Source organism: Euprymna scolopes, chromosome 34 (assembly GCF_053919585.1).
Source record: "Euprymna scolopes isolate OS-2025 chromosome 34, ASM5391958v1, whole genome shotgun sequence".
NCBI lineage: Eukaryota > Metazoa > Mollusca > Cephalopoda > Sepiida > Sepiolidae > Euprymna > Euprymna scolopes.
In genome coordinates this window covers 76,141,241-76,150,612 of record NC_136515.1, presented here as the reverse complement: position 1 = coordinate 76,150,612, position 9,372 = coordinate 76,141,241, and the positions used below count along the sequence as shown (strand labels likewise).

Here is a 9,372-nt window from a genome sequence, read left to right as displayed (position 1 = left end):
TTGTCAATCTTATTAATCTTCCGTGTAGTTGTTTCTCTTCACATTTTTCTCGTCTTATCCTTTATCTTTCTGTTTTGTCGATTTTTTCAGTGTTTCTCGCTGCCATGATTATCCTTTTTATGCTTTGTGTTATGTATTTTTCAATTTCTTTTTTGTGCCATGCACACAGTCTTTTATACAAACTAGTCCTTTCCCGCTTTCTTTCCTTTTCATATAGAGTCGGTCAACATCGTCCTTTGGATATAGAGCATTGTGTATAGTCATGAGTTTCCTGGTTTTCTGATCGATCTGTCTCAGTTCTTCTTTGGTCCACCCTATGAACGGTCCCCAGTATCTTATTAGTGATACTGCCAATGTATTTATACCTTTTGTTAGATTTCTGCTACACAATTTTGTTTCTAGGTGTTTTCTTGTTCTCCTGAGGTATTTCCAATTCTCTCTTTCAATTCGGTGGATTTGATGGTGTCTGCTTCCAGAACTCCCAAGTATTTATAGCCGTCTTGTTTATCTAGTGCTCTCATCTTCGTTTTGGTTAGGTAGTTCCATGCCAAACTCCATTTAGATCATGGTAGTAAGTAGTAGTAATATTATTTACTCACCAGGAGTAATCACACAGGACATCATCAAAGAATTCTCTTTGAGAACAGCTTGTGGTGTTCTCTGGAGTCTGAGTGACAACAAGTTTCCCCAGATTTCCAGTACTCTCGACCTTTGTCGATAACTTATGCAAAAGAATTTACGTTAATGCAACAGCCGCTCACCATAGATTTCTGGTTGTTGTTGTTGTTGTTATTATTATTATTATTATTATTATTATTATTATTATTATTATTATACTGTAGGATTTCCTCGCTGTTTCACTCACTTTGGGACCAGGGTAGAAAGTATCAGTCAAGAATCCGTTCCTGACAATCAGCCGGACAGATGATGGGCCATTTATATGGCCCACTATGTCGGACTAAGGTACGCTGCCTGGGTAATACCTAGGCATTCCAGCTTTCGGGTGGAATAAGTTCATCGCTTAGTGCCTGGGAATGCCGACGAGGTTGTCCAGGCAATTTTTGTTAGGTGAGAGTGCTCATCCTTGAGGGGCGCTGGCTTGAACACTTCACCTTCCGACATTTTGTCACATCTTTCTGTGGCCGTAACAAGTAAATATGTACCCTTTTAGTACGTCAAAAATATTTCAACAGGAAGCTTGTGAGATTCTTTTCAGTTTCGGTTCCTTTGGTTTTTTATGGCGTTCCCTATATTTCTGTTGCAGTTACCAAGCGATTAGTGTGTAGTTTATGTGGATTAGTTTTCTCATCATCATCATCATCATCATCATCATCATCATCATCATCATCTAATACTACTACTACTACTACTACTACTGATGATGATGATGATGATGACGATGATAACGATGATGAACTATGTTTAATTTAATTTTTTTCAGTGGCTGCTACTGTCCATGGCGTCTGTTCGAAGACGGAATTATTAAAGTGTGCGATAAATAGCTACACTTGCAAGTAAGTATATACATATTTGTATCTAATATTTTGAAACAGACGTGTTACTCATGCATTTAATATATTATGGTTTGATGAGACTTTAATAATAAAACAGAATATGTACATATAGGTACTGCCAAGGCTGCTGCAAAAAGAATAGGCTCTCTCTACCTGCATAGAAAACCTCTCGGCCAGTTTACTATATCTCTGCTAAGCTACTGTTCGCTCATGCATGGAATACTATTGCCACATCTGAGCTGGTTGACTGTCCCCTAACCTCTCTTGAACAGGCTACCATAAAGAATTGCCAATGTAATAGGTCCCAGACTGTCAAGCTACAGCTCTAGTCACATCGCTGCAGAATTGTATCCCTGTGTTATCTTATTCAACTGAATTATTCAATCCTAAAACGTAAAAGTTTCATAAAAGGTGGAAATGTATGAATCTCACAAGGAAAGATGACGAAGACTACACAACTTTTGCTAGCATAGTAAAAAACCAATGCGATGACATAAAATTATTGAGTCATCTGTATTTTCTGAAATTTTCTACTTTCTTACTATATAATGTGGTCTGAAATTCCTCTTCTCTTCGAAGCGAACCAATAACAAGTTGTCTTCTTTGAAATTCTATATGGACAATTTGTGACAAATGTTTTTCAGACATTAGAATTTCCATTTTATTTAAAGTTATAATTTAAGAGGATTGTTCCCTCATCTCCGCAATCTATTTGATGAATGCACAGACAGATTTTTTTTTTAATTTGAAATTTGAATAAAATTTAATCTTCGAATGTAAAAAGATTTTTTTACAATTCTAAAAATGAAGGTACAAAAATTTTTTTTTAATAAAATCTGGCCTGCTGTTCGGCTATTCAGCTGACCACGACGTAAACAGATACTTGATGAGCCGCTTCTTTAAATAATCCACCCAATCTTCATCAGTAACGACCACTGCGCTGTTGTCTCTGTGATCATCGTACACTCATTAACTTTTATCTTCGAGTGGCTTACTGGCCGTGATAAGTGGTGAGTACTTTTAAAATAAAACATATATATTAAATAAGAATATCCGTAAACTGATTTTTTAAAAATATTGTTTTTAAATATAATAAATTAGAATATTCGTAAACTATTTTTTTTTAATAAATATGTTTATTTAAACATTTTATGGAAATATATTTATTTGCAAAAATATTTTTTAACAGAAATAATAAATATTAACTAAACATAGTTCAAAAAAAAAAAACGATTAAAATCAGCGGCAGTAATCATTATAAATTAAGTAAATTACAGGCAATATTTATGTGGTTTTCAGATTGAGTAAAGGTATAATATTTTTATTGGAGGGGGGGGGGTCTGTATAACATAGAGCGGGTGTAAATCGTATATATATTTATGAGTTTCTATTATTGTCTAGTGTGATTGTATGTGTGTGTATATACGTTTATGACTCTTTAAACAGGCACGTCCAAACAATTGTATGTGCCCCTGATTCGCCCTCACTTAGAATATGCTAATCAAGTATGCAATCCATTTCTTATGAAAGACATAGAAACAATAGAAAGGGTGCAACGCAGAGTCACAAAACTTCTACCAGATATGAAAAGTAAACCATATGAGGAGAGATTAAGAACAGTAAACCTCCTTACGTTATCTTATAGGAGATCAAGATGAGACATGACAGAAACGTACAAGATAGTGAGTGAGAAATATGATAAAGAGTGTATTCAGAACATGTTTGTGGAGAGGGAACAGGGCGCGACAAGAGGATATTCCAAGAAGTTATTCAAGCATCAATCAAGACTCAACAACAGGAAGTACTCTTTCCCGTGCCGATAGTGATCGCACGTGTAATGCGCTACCTGAATCAGTTCTAAAAAGTGAAACAGTATTTGAGTTTGAAAAAGGGGCTGAATAAATTCGGGAAAAATAATGATCAGAAATATAATTATATGGGACGCATACACCCACGCATGAACATCGTCAACTGTCAAAGTAGTGAAGACGGTGAGGAAGGTGTTGATCTGGAGTCACAGGCTGAGCCTTTTCCAGGACGTCATCTGTAAGTATCTGTGTGTGTATATAGGCGCGCACACACACACACACACACACACACACACACACACACACACACACACACACACACACACACACACACACACACACACACACACACACACACACACACATATAGTAGTTAATAAAACATGTTAAAAATAATTTCAAAAAGAGTTAAAAACATATTTAATTTTAAAAAGGAAACACAAATGGATAGTCCTTAATGCGCGGAGTTTCGAAGAAATACTTTCCTTCTTATCAGAGAGTAGGGATTAGCAAAATGAGGGATCGGATTTTGCTTGCAAAAGTATTTAATGAAACTACAAGTAAGTCATAGATCTTACTTGGTAAAAAATAGTGAAGCAGAGGGAAGAGGGCGAGGAAAAAATGATTTCACGTGAATCGATAGTCTGGTGAGGAGTAAAATATCCAATAACGGTAAAATCCAAAAAGTTGATTAAATTTCCATTTCCACAGGTAAAATCCAAAGGAATCGTGTTATTGGAAGAAGGTTCAAAGTAATCCAAAAGGCAAAATTCCGTGAATTATTTGTGAATTATTCCACGGCATTTTGCCTTTTGGATTTCTTTCTTTTTTTTTAATTTTTTTTTTTTAGATATAATGAATTTAAATCAAATAAATGTGAAAGAAACTGAATGCATGTTAACACAATTAAAAAAATATTTGTTTTGTTATTTTATTTAATTTTGTATATCCATTTATTTTTCAAGATAATCAGGATGCGAATCAGTAAATATGAATTTACTGTTTGATGTAACCGGGATGGTGGATATCGCAATATTTCGACATCTTATCTCCTTTTCAAAAGAAAAAGGACCAAAGAATTTCTCGGAAATTTCACCTTTGGTTTTACAATAATTTTGTGCGATCTATACCTTTTATTTCTTTATTTTTAAGGGATATTCTTGAGGCCATCAATTGCTTCAAAAGATGCGAGGTGAACGTACCCACAAAAGTTACAGACATGGTGAAGAAATACCGTTGTGGTAATTATGTTTTAATTTTCTATACATTTGATTTGTACAACAAGCACACTATCGTACGCACGCACACACACACACACACACACACACACACACACACACACACAAACACACAAACACGCACGCACACACACACACACCACTCACACATACGTACACGTGTATTGCTACAGTAGCAGGTGCTCGTCTGAACTCCAATCTCTGGTCCCCCCTTGCCAATCTTTCACGAAAAACACCCATCTAGCTGAATCCACTGTGAAAAATTTCCCCCACTCTTTGTCTGTGCCTAAATCAAAACGTGGATTCCATGAACAAAGCTTCTTTCTTAGAACTGCACGTCTGTGGAACTCTGTTCCATCTGCCTGCTTCCCACCTGACTACAACTTGGATGTCTTCAAGTCCAACGTTAACAAATTCCTAATGAACCGCCCCCTTAAGAATACACTTCATCAAATCTCCACCATAACGTACTGTACTTGCAATAACCCTTATCCCTGAGTGGCTTCCGGGCCTTGATAAGTGGTGACCACCGTGTAAAAAAAATATTAAAAAAAAAAACACTCATGTATAAAAATAGCATTTTCTCTGGTGCAGATATAGGATGTCACCAACTATCATAAACACTGGCGAGGTTGGAGATTACTTTCAAGACAATCTCCAAGTGTTAAAAATCTTCACTCTCATCCCACCACTATATATATATATATATATATATATATATATATATATATATATATATATATATATATATATATATATATATATATATATATAACATTTGGGGTGTGTAGTGAACGAATACGAAAATACACACGTTTTAATCTCCTGTTCCTAGCTCTGAACAATGTGACGCCGATCACGTGACTCGATTTTTCTTGCTCTTAGACCCGGTCCTCTGAAAAGAAAAGAACGTCGTTTTCATTTCGTCTTCTTTTCAAATGTTCGTTCACCCAGAGAATATGTGGGGTTTCAAATGGAATAGAGCGGAATATTTACTAATCGTATCGTTACTCTTGGTATAAAACAGTATTTATACTCTATAAGTCTGGGATGCCGGTAAAGAAGCGATTAACTAATACGTTGATTAGCATCTTTTTGTCCGAATGTTTCGGATAAAGATGTCTTGTTATTTGGATTATTTTCTTTTTGGACTATTGTCCGTTCTATCAGGTCGGTGCAAAAGTTTTTGCCGATTTAACATTTCATCTTGAAAATGAAAAACCGCGTGTTTATTCATAACAATAACGACCTTTACTCTCTATATCTTGATCCCATTTTTCAACAAACTTTATAAACTCTTTAGGCTTTGATGTGAAATATAAATTTAGCTCGTGTTCTTCTCTAGTGATGTTTACCTAAGGCCATCTAAATGGAGAGTTTCGTGGAGCGTCGTCGGCGTCTAACCACTGAGCTGAACCCACTTTTCATCGCATGTCACAAACCCGTCGAGAAAAGGGCCCTTCTTGTTGTGTAAAAGAAGAGAAGATGACACTTCAAACAGCGTTTGTTTTTGGTTTCTTTTGGTTATCGTTCGATTCGTGAAGCACCCATTTATCAATGTTTTATCTTTCCAATCTCTCTCAAATAGTTGGAAATTGTCGTATACGTTACGTCTAATTCAGAAGCAAGTTCTCGAACAGTTATGCATGGATTGGCTTCAACTAAGGCTCTTACTTGATCGTTATCAACATCCGATGGTCGACCACTACGCTGATCTTTTTTAAAATTCTCGTCACCGCCACGAAATTTCTTAAACCATCGTTTTGCTGTGCGTTCAGTAGTGGTTCCTGAGCCAAACGCTTCGTTGCTATCACGAACTGTTTCAGCAGCTTATCGGCCTAGCTTTAATTGAAATAATAAAATTGTGCGAATTTGCTTTTTTCCATCTTGTATTCAACCATCTAAACAAAAATAACCTTCTTAGTGACACTCAATATGGTTTCCGTTCTGCTAGATCTACGGCAGATGTGCTTACAGTTATATCTCATAGGATTAGCAAATCTCTCGACGGAGGCAACCTTTCTAGGGCAATTGCTCTTGACATATATAAGGCCTTTAATAGGGTATGGCATAAAGGTTTACTTCACAAGATCTCTAGCTATGGTATAGCTGGAAATGTCTTCTCAATTATTAAATCATTTCTTTCTGATAGGTTCATAAGAGTAGTAGTTGAGGGGCAAAAATCAGAAGCTCACAGTATTAATGCTGGAGTCCCTTAGGGGTCCATCCTGGGCCCAACTCTATTCCTGATCTACATTAATGATCTTCCAAATCACATCCTTACATCATTTGTAGACATTTATGCTGATTACACTACCATTTATGGTAGCACATCTAAGATAGTAAACGACCAAGTTTTCTCCGATTCTCTCTCCTCTGATCTTGAGCACGTGGTACAATGGGGAAAGGAGTGGTTGGTTACTTTTAATGCATCTAAAACCAAGCTTCTCTCTTTACATCATCAATACTCTGATCCACATCTTGCATCAATTAAAATGAATGGCTCTCGTCTTCAGGAGGCCTCAAGTTTGACAAGCTTCTGGGCTTGACCGTTACTCCTGATCTTAAATGGAATACGTACATCAAATCTGTTGCTAAGGCCGCTGGAAAAATGGTGGGATCTTTCCATCGATCCAGTAGATATCTCACTGTTGATGCAATTCTCTATCTATATAAGAGCCAGGTACGTCCAAGGATGGAATACGGTTGCCACATCTGGGCAGGAGCTGCTAGAAAGGACTTGTCCTGCCTTGATAGAGTTCAAAATAGACTTCGTAGCTTCGTAGGAGATGTCCTTTTCTCTTCCTTGCAACCTCTATCTCACAGAAGAGATGTTGCGAGTTTGTTTCTGATGTATCGTTATTTTCATGGAAAGTGTTCGACTGAGCTTCATTCTATGGTCCCCCCTCGCCAAACTTTCACAAGAAACACTCGTCTATCTGAAAACACTATCAATAATTCCCCCCACTCTTTATCTGTGCCTAAACCTAAACGTAGATTCCATGAACAAACCTTCTTTCTTAGAACTGCACGCCTGTGGAATTGTCTTCCGTTTTCCTGCTTTCCGGCTGACTACAATATGGTTGTCTTCAAGTCTAACGTAAACAAGTTCTTGATGAGCCGTTCCATATAAGTTAACAAATTTACCGAATTGGTTACTATATTGTCCAATTTCTACTGTACACTCTTTAACCCTTATCCTCGAGTGGCCTCTTGGCCTTGATAATGTGGTGATGCCTGTATAAAAAAAAGTTCTAAAAAGTAGACATAATGGTTTGAAAACGATTGTAATTTAAACGATTCGATAGAGCGAAAAACGCTCTTTAAAATTATATGAAAAGTAAAGATATTATAACGAGAACTTATTTTAAAATTCATCATTTGAAATCAAAATTAAAAATGCCGCAAAGACTTTCTTGTCAAACTTATGTAGATTTTGACGTTTTTGTCCTATAACAGTATTCTTAATATCAGCTGCTTTTCTAACAGTGGATTCTCTATTATTATTTTAGACGTGCGTTCGACCAACGTTAACACTGTTAAAACTGTGTGTATTTCCTGAAAAAGAATAGCTTATTATTTGAAAATTTGAAAAGAAAATTTGTTAAATTTTTGTTTATTAAATAGAAATGTTTATTGTAATCAATTTTGCACTCGCCTGGCCTTTCAACCATTAAATCTTAAATTTTTAGCAGTGATTTTTTTTTCAAATTTATTCCAATGGTGTTTCGATTTGTTTTTATTTTCTAGGTGCTTCAGCCCTGACCAATATTGGTCTCCCACTGATGCTTTTGGTTGGAATGGCTGTTTTTTATAACAACTGATGACCTAAAAGATGCTTCATGATAAAAGCACAAATTATATAAACTTTTGTTAACTTTATTTCTTATATAATTATATTTTATAGAAATGTTCGGCTTTATAAGAGATTACTAACTGTTTTTTCATAAAAGCAAGTTTCATCTTTTCAACTAGTAAACAATATCTCAGAATTATGTTGCCATAACAATAAAGAGCTTGCAATTTTGTGTATATATCCACGCATTTATATATATATATATATATATATATATATATATATATATATATATATATATATATATATATAATTATTAAATAAAGTGAAATACAGTCAAGCCACGTCAATGTGTCGATTACTATAACGACTTTGTTTCAACATTTTTAACGCAGTCTTTAAATATAAAGAAAATGTTCTATGAATCTATTGTGCTATAAATTACAGCAAAGAGATTACTATTTTATATATGTATGTATATATATATATATATATATATATATATATATATATATATATATATATATATACAACCATCGAAGCAAGTACGAATTGATTCAAAATATTATTTTGTCAATAAATTTGTCTGTTTTTGCTTTGCATGTGTTCCGTTGTTTATTATTTTATATTACAATCGAATAAATTTTCCCTTCGTATTTCTAATCGCGGAATATATCAAGTTGAATCCTCGAGGAATGGTATTAGTGGTTAACAGCTTATTTGCTTAATTCGGGCTTTAGGTACTAAAAGCCATTCTACCAGCAACCTAGGCAAACAGAAAAGTTTAACAGGCCTAGTCATAGTCTATGACGTTCTGTGTAACTATGAAACCATATATATTTCCATCAAAACAAAGATATTTCCAACAGCGATTGGAGCAACAGAAACAATACTACCAACAACAATTGTTGGAGCAATAGAAACAACACTAACAACAACAAGTAGAAAAACAACAACAACAACACCAACAACACCAACAACAACAATTTCTGTACCAAAAAAATCACCACCAACAA

General features: G+C 35.1%; 1 long non-coding RNA gene across 1 annotated transcript in view; it reads left to right on the top strand.

Moving 5' to 3' along the window:
* LOC145259292 (uncharacterized) overlaps positions 1-8,954 on the top strand; it is a 16,602-nt gene extending 7,648 nt beyond the window's left edge. Inside the window, exons 2-4 of the long non-coding RNA XR_013864152.1 lie at positions 1,442-1,514; positions 4,475-4,563; positions 8,311-8,954. This is a non-coding gene — a long non-coding RNA (uncharacterized LOC145259292). The remainder of the gene's footprint in view (positions 1-1,441; positions 1,515-4,474; positions 4,564-8,310) is intronic.
* Positions 8,955-9,372: the final 418 nt, after the last annotated feature.